Raw genomic sequence first — 12,586 nt, forward strand, 5'->3', positions numbered from 1 at the left:
CTCAAATGCAGGAGGATCTGCAACGAATTGACGCATGGTGCAGGAAATGGCAATTGAATCTCAATGTAGACAAGTGTAATGTGCTGCGAATACATAAAAAGAAAGATCCTTTATCATTAAGCTACGGTTTAGCAGGTCAGCAACTGGAAATAGTTAATTCCATAAATGATCTTGGACTAGGCATTAGGAGTGATTGAAATTGAAATGATCATATAAAGATGATCGTCGGTAAAGCAGATGCCAGAATGAGATTCATTGGAAGAACCCTAAGGAAATGCAATCCGAAAACAAAGGAAGTAGGTTACAGTACACTTGTTCGCCCACTGCTTGAATATATCTCACCGGTGTGGGATCCGTACCAGATATGGGGTCGTTCCATGGTGACTAATGTAACATTTTTCAGTGACAACAGACTTTTTAACCCATCCCTTTTGGCAACAATGATTACTTTCTCACAACCTTTAAACTACACATGATAGGCTGACTTCCAGGCTTCTTTGAGGGTTTCACAAATTGCCTATAAATACAATAGCCTATTTGTAGATAAAACTTAAAAAAGTGTGACAAATGTAACATTCGCGTGACACTTTAAAAACCAACTGATGTTGTAACAGCTTTTGTCAAGTGCCAATGCTGTTTAGTTTCACCCTTAATATATGACTTTGTCCTCTGTACTCTACCTTACTTCGTACCAGCTGCTTATTGCTGTGTGGCTAATTATTAGGTGGAGGCAGGAAGATTTTATCAGTAAGGTGCTGTGACAAAGGTAACGTGACAAACGTAGCACAATGGTCTTAACTATTAACTTTGTTTCAAAATAAACTACAGCCTTATGATTAAAGCTCATGTGTAAATACAAGTCAATGGGTTGTGAAAACCTACATTAACTGACTGGGGAGTTCACCGTATAGTATGCCACATGTAAAATATGTTTAATATAGGAGTAAAGACTTACGTTTTATTTCACTGAAAACGGCCAATAATGGCTTCTGTGCAAGGCACTGTTACTGTTTATATTCGGGCTTCTATTGCATAGCTCGCGCTAAGTTTATTGTTGCAGTGTTGTCAAATTCAGAGACTACACATTCTGAGTTTTAATATGACATGCTACACGATTAAGTGGAAGAAAATTTTAATTAAGACAAAAATGTCGCATTTCCGTGGAATTACCCTATGGTTGATAGAATAGATACAGAAGATCCAACGGAGAGCAGCGCACTTCGTTACAGGATCATTTAGTAATCGCGAAAGCATTACGGAGATGATAGAGACGTTTAGTAGCTCGGTACGTGCTTTTGTCGAAGTTTCGAGAATCTCCAAGGAGTCAAGCAGTATACTGCTCCCTCCTACGTATATATCGTGAAGAGACCATGAGGATAAAATCACAGAGATTAGAGCCCACACAGAGGTGTACCGACAATCTTTCTTTCCACGAACAATACGAGACTGGAATAGAAGGGAGAACCGATAGAGGTATTCAAAGTACCCTCCGCCGCACACCGTCAGGTGTCTCGCGTAGTATGGATGTAGATTTAGATATAGATATAGATGTAGTGAAAGGTAATTGGTTCCACCCAAATTTGGTCTGTACCAGAAAGAATCAATATTCGACCTTCTTCTGAAGTATCACGATTGTATTGGACCCTTCATCCCAACAGAAATAATATCAACCTGTTTCAAAAATGCGTTCGAAAGAGTCAGCAATAGCTTAGGACACTGATAGGCGCTCTTCGACTTGAGAACGCTTTTACGACTGCATTCTTTCATGCACTGACATATTCAAGTTCTCGAGGGATCGTTAACGGAGACGCAGTAGATGCATTTCTCATCATGTGCATAGTAAAACACGGATGCCCGTTACCTATGGCATGATTCATACATCACTCGATCGATTACTACACTAAATATCGCTATTCTACACAGGTCTGGCAGTGGGTAATACATACACAGTTTGTAAGACTTACGCAGTGAGCTACGGATGTTTATTACTGGCGTCCAACTCGAAAGAGCGTCTGATTCAACGATAAACTTTGCGAAAACTGTGCACACCCTTAAGGAGAAATGCAAGACGATTTCAGCGGAGATGACATATGTGTCGGTGAGCCTATAGTGTTCATGATGCCAATGCAACATTCCGCCTCCCCACGACATCTAGACCAGTAAACCGATAATGTTCGACTGTGTTCTTGAGTGCTAATACACCGAAAGGTAGGAACACTAACTGCACACGCGAACGTTGAGGAACATGATCGTTTTGATGACCAGATGATACTGCGTAGGGAGACAAAATTCTGCATAGGCATACTGACTCCAAACCTTTGAACGCGGTACTCTACCTACTATTAGCACGTCTGTGGCATTGTTAGATTTTTGTTGACTTGTGGCACATCTGCGCCGTTGTGAGATGTTTCGTTGTTAGGGCCACCTGCAGGCCGTGGCAAGAACTAGAACAACATGGGGTCTAACAAGGGAACCTCCCCATCGCACCCCCCTCAGATTTAGTTATAAGTTGGCACAGTGGATAGGCCTTGAAAAACTGAACACACATCAATCGAGAAAACAGGAAGAAGATGTGTGCAACTATGAAAAAATAAGCAAAATATATAAACTGAGTAGTCCATGCGCAACATATGCAACATCAAGGTTAGTATGAGCTGAGGAGCACCGTGGTCCCCTGGTTAGCGTGAGCAGCTGCGGAACGAAAGGTCCTTGGTTCAAGTCTTCCCTCCAGTGAAAAGTTTATTTCTTTATTTTCAGACAATTATCAAAGTTCAAGCACTCACACATAATCAACTTCGCTCTCCAAAATTCCAGGGCATGTTCAGATATGCTTGGACATATGCAGGATTTGACGGTCTACACACGGAAAAATTTGAAAACGTTAAAAACATGTTTTGACAGAGCACAGAGAAAACTGTGTGACTGTGAAACTGTTGCATTCATTTGTTGCAGTTTATGTGACAAACTCTTATGTTTTCATCACTTTTTGGGAGTGATTATCACATCCACGAGAAAATCTAAATCGGGCAAGGTAGAAGAATCTTTTTACCCATTCGCCAAGTGTACAAGTTAGGTGGGTCGACAACATATTCCTGTCATGTGACGCACATGCCGTCACCAGTGTCGTATAGATTATATCAGACGTGTTTTCCTGTGGAGGAATCGGTTGACCTATGACCTTGCGATCAAATGTTTTCGGTTCCCATTGGAGAGGCACGTCCTTTCGTTTACTAATCGCACGGTTTAGCGGTGCGGTCGCAAAACACAGACACTAAACTTATTACAGTGAACAGAGACGTCAATGAACGAACGACAGATCATACCTTTACGAAAATAAAGAAAGTAAAATTTACACTAGAGGGAAGACTTGAACCAAGGACCTCTCAGTTCGCAGCTGCTCACGCTAACCACGGGACCACGGCACTTCTAGACGCATATTATTCTTGATGTTGCCTATCATCCACATGGACTACTCAGTTTGTATAATTTGCTTATTTTTTTCATAGTTCCACACAACTTCTTCCTGTTTTCTCGATTGATGTGTGTTCAGTTTTTCAAGGCCTGTCCACTGTGCCAACTTATAACTAAATCTGAGGGGGGTGCGATGGGGAGGTTCTCTTGTAAGATATACCCACCACCCCGTCTACACTGTAACCAAGCGACCAGCGAAAACTCAGAATTGGAAGGTGAGTCGAAAACCACTATGTTTCACCCATGTGCAGATTTATAGTCTTTTTCTTACTAAAACTGTTTTTTAGGCATTGAAGATTTATCACAAACATGTCACCCTACGTAGGATTTCCTATAATTAAATATCAGTTGACGACGTTAAGAGTTATCAGGAGACTGAAACATAGACAACAACATCGTTTCGACCTTGTACTGTCTAATGTGGCCGTGTGTTAAGAGGCATAGTATTATTGTTTCTAAGGAGACAGGTTCGCAGCTTGTGGTATGCAATCATTATTCATCTTCGCGTTTGTAACGTTTTCTGAGACAACTAACGATATTTTTGTTCTTACTTGCCACGAATATTTTGCCGTTTTTTCCGACCATGCGGCGATTTTAATCGATGCGGTTAGGCAGGAACCTAAGAGTATAGCTTAAATTGCTATGAGTAAACGAGCGGTACTGACATTTATAGGGGAAAGTGCCTAAAAGTGGACCCAACTTCCGTTTTTTATTTTTTTCAACCGAAAGTTGTATAAAAGTAAGTTTTTCAATCATGTAATACTTACCTTTAAATGTTATGCATCATTTCCATTTAAGACAGAGAAATATACGAAAAGTTATTATGAAAAAAATTATTTTCAAAACGATCTTTCGAATAAAGCTGTCAATAATTCGGATAACACTAGAAAGAATTACAAAACGGTAGTTAATCAGACTAAAATTATCAAGTTCCTCTGTAGGTATTATATAAAAATGTCCATGACGTGGTAGAATTTCTCTGAGTTTTCTTTGCTGAACCGAAGAGCCCTGCAATATGATGTTCATGTATATTTTCTGTCTGACAGTTTCGCTTTCTGACGTTTAAGGAAATGATTTTCCATTATTTTCGTCTTTGAAAGGGCATCCACCATTGTTTCTCTGTGCGAGAAGTACAGCCACTCTTCGCAAGAAGCTTCCATATCAAGACAATATTAAATCAGCTCTTCTTCAAGATTTTTTCCTAGAATCGTAGGCTGTCTGTTTTTGTTTTTGTTTTTGTTGCTACCTTCAATGGTTCAAATGGCTCTGAGCACTATGGGACTTAACTTCTGATGTCATTAGTCCCCTAGAACTTAGAACTACTTAAACCTAACTAACCTAAGGACATCACACACATCCATGCCCGAGGCAGGATTCGAACCTGCGGCCGTAGTGGTCGCGCGGATCCAGAATGTACCGCCTAGAACCGCTCGGCCACTCTGGCCGGCTATTGCTACCTCACCTACACTATATTTCATGTTGGAATATTAAACTGTTAACTGGTCTTCTTCCAACTACGATGCCCTCTGTGGCATTGTAGCGAGAAGGAAGCGACTCTGCCTGACTTCCTTGATTTCTGTATTGCTAACCTCGTATCTTGCTCCGTCGGTAGTCCCTCGTCGCACAGTCGTAGCGCTCAGGTGCCAGGTTCATTGTAGGTTTGTGAACCTGCTTAAGTGGGATGTGTCGGGATGCCAGTTGTTAAATGTTAACATCCTCTTGTACCATACTAGTTTTAATGAAGAATACGTTGACACACACGTCACAGAAATTCCAATATGGCGGCTCTTGGCTACGCCGTTATATTCAACCCGTTACACCACATTAACACAATGCTTACTTTCCATACTCGTGATAGATGCTGCCCACGACACGTGGCGTTCACTGATAACTAATACCTTTACTTTAACTTTATCTCTAGTTTAACAGCTGGAATATTTACTCGCCAATAGGGACACTTCACTCATCTCCTAAGTATATATATATGTATGTATATGCCAGTGGGCTTTTAGATCGCTGTTGCCAGGCGGATCTGACGTCACGTTTTCTCATATTGTAAGATCCTACTCCCGAATAGTCGGATCTTGTCCCCACTAACGTTGCACAACATTGCCTCCTATGATATTATCGTTAATGCTCCTTGATGACGCATAATTGTCAGATGTACATGTAGCCTGGCTGCTACTGAGCATTCCCGATCGCATAAATGTGCGTAATACTTAGCATAAACATGTGAAGGTAATGCACGGATGCATTACACAACGTACCTATTTTTGAACTGCATCAGTAGCTTTAATCGCTTTAGACAGACCTCATTAAATGATCAACCTGCCCTATTGCCTTCTTGGAACTAGAACGAGAGTTCCAAGAGAAATAATGTGTTCTAATACAGGCAGACTTTAGACTTGAAAAATCAAGAGGTTCAATTTAAGCAACTTCAGGGATCTAGTTTATGAGAATGGCAATTACATTTTGTAACAGAGTAAATTTTGAACCAAACCTGGAAATCAAACGATTTATTCATAACCATTAAACTTATACCTTACTCTTCAAGAACACATATACGTTTATCCAAGAGAAATTACGAAAAATATAAGCCAATCTAAACTTATTGAATAGACCAAACATATACTGGCGAGCTGGTGAGTAAGAAGTGAAGAAGGCGACTTGTGCACCTTGTTACAGAGTGGTAGAAGAATAAACAACTACTTAAACTTGGTTCCACAACAGTGAAGGCGAACGTCGACCAAGAGACCAAAGGGCCTAGGGAAAACTAGTTTAGGGCACTACCCTCTATACACTTGTCACAAATATTTCCTGCTTATTTTCTAAGATGATTTCCGAGCGTGCAGTGAGGCAGGATGCTAAGAGTACTGCCTAAATGACGTTTATATTACTCATTGTAACAAATATTTAGCTGTATTTTTCTGCGAATAACTTGAGATTTTTGAGATCCACTTACTCAAGCTATTTCATTCTTTAGTTCGTCCACAGTGTTCTCGCTGAAAGTAATTACTCTGTATTTCCAGTTAGCTTCAAACAGACCAAAGTTCGTGTACCTTAGCTCAAAATATGAAAATAGCGCTTTTCATTGATCGATTGGCTAGAGCTCAGAGGCGTGGTGGGGATATTGCAAGAGCCCGTGTTGTTTCCGTTCTCGTATAGGCCGTGCTGGGATGTGGAGGGTGGAGGTGGGAGAGGGGAGGGGCAGAGTGAGGCAGTAGGTGGTAAGCGGAGAGTGAGATGGTCCAGCAACCACTTCTAAAGTGGGATATGAGTTCTTGAACCGGTAACAGGACAAGTGTGTTGTACACGGCACTGTTACGATATGGTGTCTTGGGCATAGAAGTAGGTCGGACCACGGAATGTCAAATCAAATTACCTTTCAGCCATGTAAATTTCCTATTGCCATTTTAGCGAGCAACCAGTTTCGGCGATATATTATGTCTTATTCGGTACCCTCGGGAAAATTCCCATCTCTGGTCCAATCAAAATAAGGGGCACCATTCAATGACTGATATCCGTAGATTTTTGGCACAGTGATATCTTAGATCATCACTTACAGGCGGCAGTCAAAGCTAAAGAGCCTGTGGAGGAGTTACATTCATACACAGCCTACGGCAATACCAGAAACTGAGAAATTTACGGTAAGTTTCTTATAAATTTAAAGTGTTGGCCGGGTTAAGATACACGTCGGTGCTATGCACCCGCTTAGTAACTGCAGTAACTGTGTATACGTGGTGCGACTAATACGACCATTATTTTAAACGATCCCGGTACTGAGCCCAAAGGCAGCGTTTCGGTTTAATCCTTGTGTAGTTAGCGTGATTAGCAGCCTTTGCTACTCGTGACTAGCATACATTGTTGTAAGTGCAAGTGAAATTAAGTTCAAGCGGCCAAGGTCACTACGCAGTTAATTTTTGTCAGTTACCTAAGGATCATTGACTTGACGGGCAGTTACCGTTAAAGCGTTTGTGTAATATGGTACAGTGTGGTGCATTATAATTTTGTCACTGCCCAGTATTGGTGAATAAATACGATATTGCATTGTTTTCCTTAACAATGTAATATTTATACGCTACTGCGAATACATTTCATGTATTTCGTAAGGGCTGTAGTCGCCGCAATACCTGTTCCTTTGGAAATACATTAATGTCCCATGGAACACTAAATCATCCTTCTTAACAACACAGGTGCTGCACTATCGCATCTGCAGGGGAAAGTGAAACAAAAGAAGATGGCTCTTAGTTGGGAATTTCCCTACGTGTTTACTAAGGAAACGGATAGACACCGAGAGTAAAGCTAATGAAAGAACTGATTGGCGACCTTTAAGGAAAAGGTAATCCAGCCGGAACCGTAGTGGTACCGCTCTCCTAGGGAGGCATGCAGACCAAAACATACAACCTTCTACAGTAATTAACGCCTCGCCAGGAACCATCACGGTTGGTGCCTGAGAAGCAGCAGTCGTGGAAGAACTGCCCAAGAGGGTCTAATTGAATGTCATTTACCTTGACACTTTATTAATTGAATTAATGCAAATTCATATGACTATACAGAACATTAAAGTGTAGTAAGATTCTTGTGTCAACAATGGCAAGTATTAAAGAGAAAAAATACAATCGGGAAATAGTTTAAATTATAACTGTAAAACAAATCCGTACTAGAACCAGGAACTCGATAACCGTTACCTGTTGATTAGAGGCACCTTTACCTTCAGGCCAGAAGCATAGATGAAAATGAAAACATAAAATCAGGTACCCACTGAACATCAAGGCAGCAAAATTACTGTAGCTACGGCAGTTGATACTCAAATGAAACCGTCAGACTACAATAAGAAAGCAATATAAGTGAATAAGATAATAAGGCTGAGCTTAACAGGGCGTAGACAAGCGTTCCTGCAACGGTCAACCAGCGAAGACGAGGGCCGCAAATTTCGGTGCAATCACCGGACCACACCCATGCAACAGACCTGCCCAACGAGGACCCCTACAGAAACGCTGAGAGAGAACAACAAACCGAGCTACAGTTGTACTCTGCAACATACACACATCACCAGCTGGTTTCTATGCTGACTATAATACGGTTGATTCATCGCCCAGATGAACGCGTAACGAAGCGACACGCCATAACCTGCACATACATAACGGGTAGCCTACAACAGCTTACTAGCAATGAAGTAGCCTGCAAATATAGTCTTATGTATTTGTACAGGGTGATTTTTTCCACCGTGTACAAACTCTAGGGACTGATCGATTAGATGATACGGAACAAGAAAGGTCTAATGGGCTTATGCCCGTAAATGCATGGTGTCCGTGGTAGAGACCATTTATTCAATCTTACTTTGCTACAGAGAGTGCGGTCTAATACACGCTGTACCATGCAACCACAGTTACGGTACGCATGGTTTCCTCCAAGAGGGTGGTACTGTTTCTCATACATCATGCTTTAGCGCCCTCTCCGGCCATCGAAATCGGTAATGTTGTGTCCGATTCACCTCTGTTGCTGACTCCCTAGTAATACATGTGATACAGCGTTGTACACGGTGATCCCGTATTCGAACCGAGGGCTGGCCGATATGGTATTTATTTGCGGAAAAGCAAATGGTAGCGGGTGGCGGGCAGCAAGGTGGTATCAGGAGACCTATCCACGCCGGCAACAACAACGGCATTCAATACTTCCAACAGTGTTTCGCCAATTGTCTGAGAGAGTCTCGTTCCAGGAAATAGGAAATCATGAAGGAACTACTCTAAATGTTCGGACGCTAGCCTTGGAGGATAACGTGCTTAACACTGTGGAAAATGACCGCCATGTTTGTACCAAGCAGCTGGCCCGCCAGCACAGGGTAAGCAAGATGACCGTGTGGAACATTCTCCACCACAATTGTTATTGTCCTTGTCACCTACAGCGTGTGCAGAGCTTATTAGCGCCAGACTTTCCTCATCTGGAGCAGTTTTGTCAACTAGGCAACCGCGATTCCGGGATTTATGTCATCCATCCTATTCACAAATGAGGCCACCTTCACGCAGAGTGGTATCTCCAACTTTCATAACAGTCATCTGCGGGATAGTAAGCAGAATCCCCATGGTTTGTAGACAGCGAGTCATCAGCATCGGTGCAGCCGGAATGTGTGGGTCAGGATAATTGGCGACTGTATTTTGGGACATGTCTTCCTTCCACATCATCTAAAAGGCCGAAACTATCAGCGTTTCTGACGGCTGACTTTCCACCCCGCCGTCCTCCCCCCCCACCCCTCCCGCCTGCTGGAAGTACCTCCATTGATGATTCTAAAGATTATATGGCTGCAACTTGATGGTGCTCCAGCTCACTTCATCGTTAACGTCCGTACGCCCTGTTCGATGGGTTGCACTACGGATGGTTCAGTTGCATGGCCTGCTTGTTCACCGGATCTCAACCCGTGCGATTTCTGGTTATGGGGCCATCTCAAAAGTATCGTGTATTCAGAGCACATTGCAAGTGTGGAGGCGCTGGTGCAGCCTATTTATACCGCGTTTGGCACTGTCTGGCTGCAGCCAGGCGGATGTGAACGTGTGAGACAGAACATGCCACGTCGCGTACATATATGCATTGAGGCACATGGAAACCATTTTCAGCACATACTGTAACTGTGACTGCATAGTACATTGAATGAGTTAGTAGAAGAGGGTCGGAAGTTTGAGTGGAGGTAATCACATCAAGCTACGTTTGTCACATTGACGCAAGCATTGAGTACTGCGCCATGTTGATGTTACCTGATTTTGATAAGCAATTAATGCTGCAGACCGATGGCTCCGTATGTGGTGTTCGTGCAATAGAACTGCAGGAAAGTGACGAAAGCCGACTTTGTATCAGTTATACCTGTAGGGTTCTCAATTACCTTGAGATAAATTAATCGGTTTACTAGATAGCAGCCTTAACAGCCCTATTTCGATTACAAAAAATTGTGGTACTGTTTACAACATACAAATTCCCAACTCAAAACGGCTAACGAAGCACTCAGTTGGGTCTTGGGGAGACTTCGCAAGACAGGACGCATAGCCCGGTGGGGCCTGTATTTAGGCTTTCAGTTTTAAGGTATCCAGCATTAGGGGAAGGATTACATAATACTCGACACCCTCAGCGGGATTTTAGAGCCAAAAATGGCAGGTGAATAGCAACAATTATGTACCATTAGTTTGATTCCAACTGAAGTTCCAAAGACTTTAAAATGTATTAAAGAATATGAAGATAGTGATAGAGAAATTAGTGCCATTAAAGAAAGACAGCAGAGAGGGATGGTAGTTCGGCCATATTATACGAAGCGAGACATTCTCTATTGTAAGGTACAGTTTGATAAGGACCCAAGGCTCTTGAGCCCCAGGAGTTAGTCCCTTATACTTTTATTTATTGCTATGGGTCATCATTCCAAGAACATTTAGGGGTATTCAGAACCAGAAATAAGCGAGGATTTCAAATCATACTGTGGAACACGGATGAAACAGCACTAGATACTGCACAACTGTATGTAAAATGTGCATGAAAAGTAAGTCAGCAAAGAATTCTAAGATTAGATTCCTTTTTTCCAGTGTGGTGGAAACTGTTGGATAAGACGTACATTGATTTAACAGGGACACTTGCTCAGAGAAAAGACTGTAACGCTTATATCCTCATGTGTGTAGATGCAGATTTACGTTTAACTGCCAATTACTCTTAAAGTTTTGTGTAACACGCTTGGCTGGTGGTTCTTAGAATTGTGAAAAATTAACTGCCCAGTGTGAGTTGAGTAATATGGTAATTCATGAGAAGTTAAACGATCCCTGCATTTTGTGATCTAAGAACGGTTGTCTTCTCGTGTTGGTTATCGGTAAACATTTTGATCATTTCAGGGTGAATACAATAAACTCAGTCCAGATTGATATAACAGGTAAGGGGAGAGCACTAACTTACAATGCTTTTCAGATTATCTGAAGTCTTACAGTGTGTACAGCATCATGTAGCTGTGCATGTTGCATAGTTAACCGTGTTGCCTATGACCCATTCCAGTAACTAATGTTACGTGCCACTGTAATATTTGACCAGAGGTACGCACCAACGAAGGGACAAACAATATGGTTATTGGAATTAATTTCTCAATCAATTGTATATTGTAAATGTCGACTACAACTGTGTTATACAGGGTGTTACAAAAAGGTATGGCCAAACTCTCAGGAAACATTCCTCACACGCAACGAAGGAAAATATGTTATGTGGACATGGGTCCGGAAACGCTTACTTTCCATGTTAGAGCTCATTTTATTACTTCTCTTCAAATCACATTAATCATGGAATGGAAACACACAGCAACAGAACGTACCAGCGTGACTTCAAACACTTTGTTACAGGAAATGTTCAAAATGTCCTCCGTTTGCGAGGATACACACATCCACCCTCCGTCGCATGGAATTCCTGATGCGCTGATGCAGCCCTGGAGAATGGCGTATTGTATCACAGCCGTCCACAATACGAGCACGAAGAGTCTCTACATTTGGTACCGGGGTTGCGTAGACAAGAGCTTTCAAATGCCCCCATAAATGAAAGTCAAGAGGGTTGAGGTCAGGAGAGCGTGGAGGGCATGGAATTGGTCCGCCTCTACCAATCCGTCGTCACCGAAACTGTTGTTGAGACGCGTACGAACACTTCGACTGAAATTTGCAGGAGCTCCATCGTGCATGAACCACATGTTCTGTCGTACTTGTAAAGGCACATGTTCTAGCAGCACAGGTAGAGTATCCCGTATGAAATCATGATAACGTGCTCCATTGAGCGTAGGTGGAAGAACATGGGGCCCAATCAAGACATCACCAACAATACCTGCCCAAACGTTCACAGAAAATCTGTGTTGATGACGTGATTGCACAACTGCGTGCGGATTCTCGTCAGCCCACACATGTTGATTGTGAGAATTTACAATTTAATCACGTTGGAATGAAGCCTCATCCGTAAAGAGAACTTGTGCACTGAAATAAGGATTGACACATTGTTGGATGAACCATTCGCAGAAGTGTACCCGTGGAGGCCAATCAGCTGCTGATAGTGACTGCACACGCTGTACATGCTACGGAAACAATTGGTTCTCCCGTAGCACTCTCCATACAGTGAC

Source organism: Schistocerca nitens, chromosome 6 (genome assembly GCF_023898315.1).
Source record: "Schistocerca nitens isolate TAMUIC-IGC-003100 chromosome 6, iqSchNite1.1, whole genome shotgun sequence".
NCBI lineage: Eukaryota > Metazoa > Arthropoda > Insecta > Orthoptera > Acrididae > Schistocerca > Schistocerca nitens.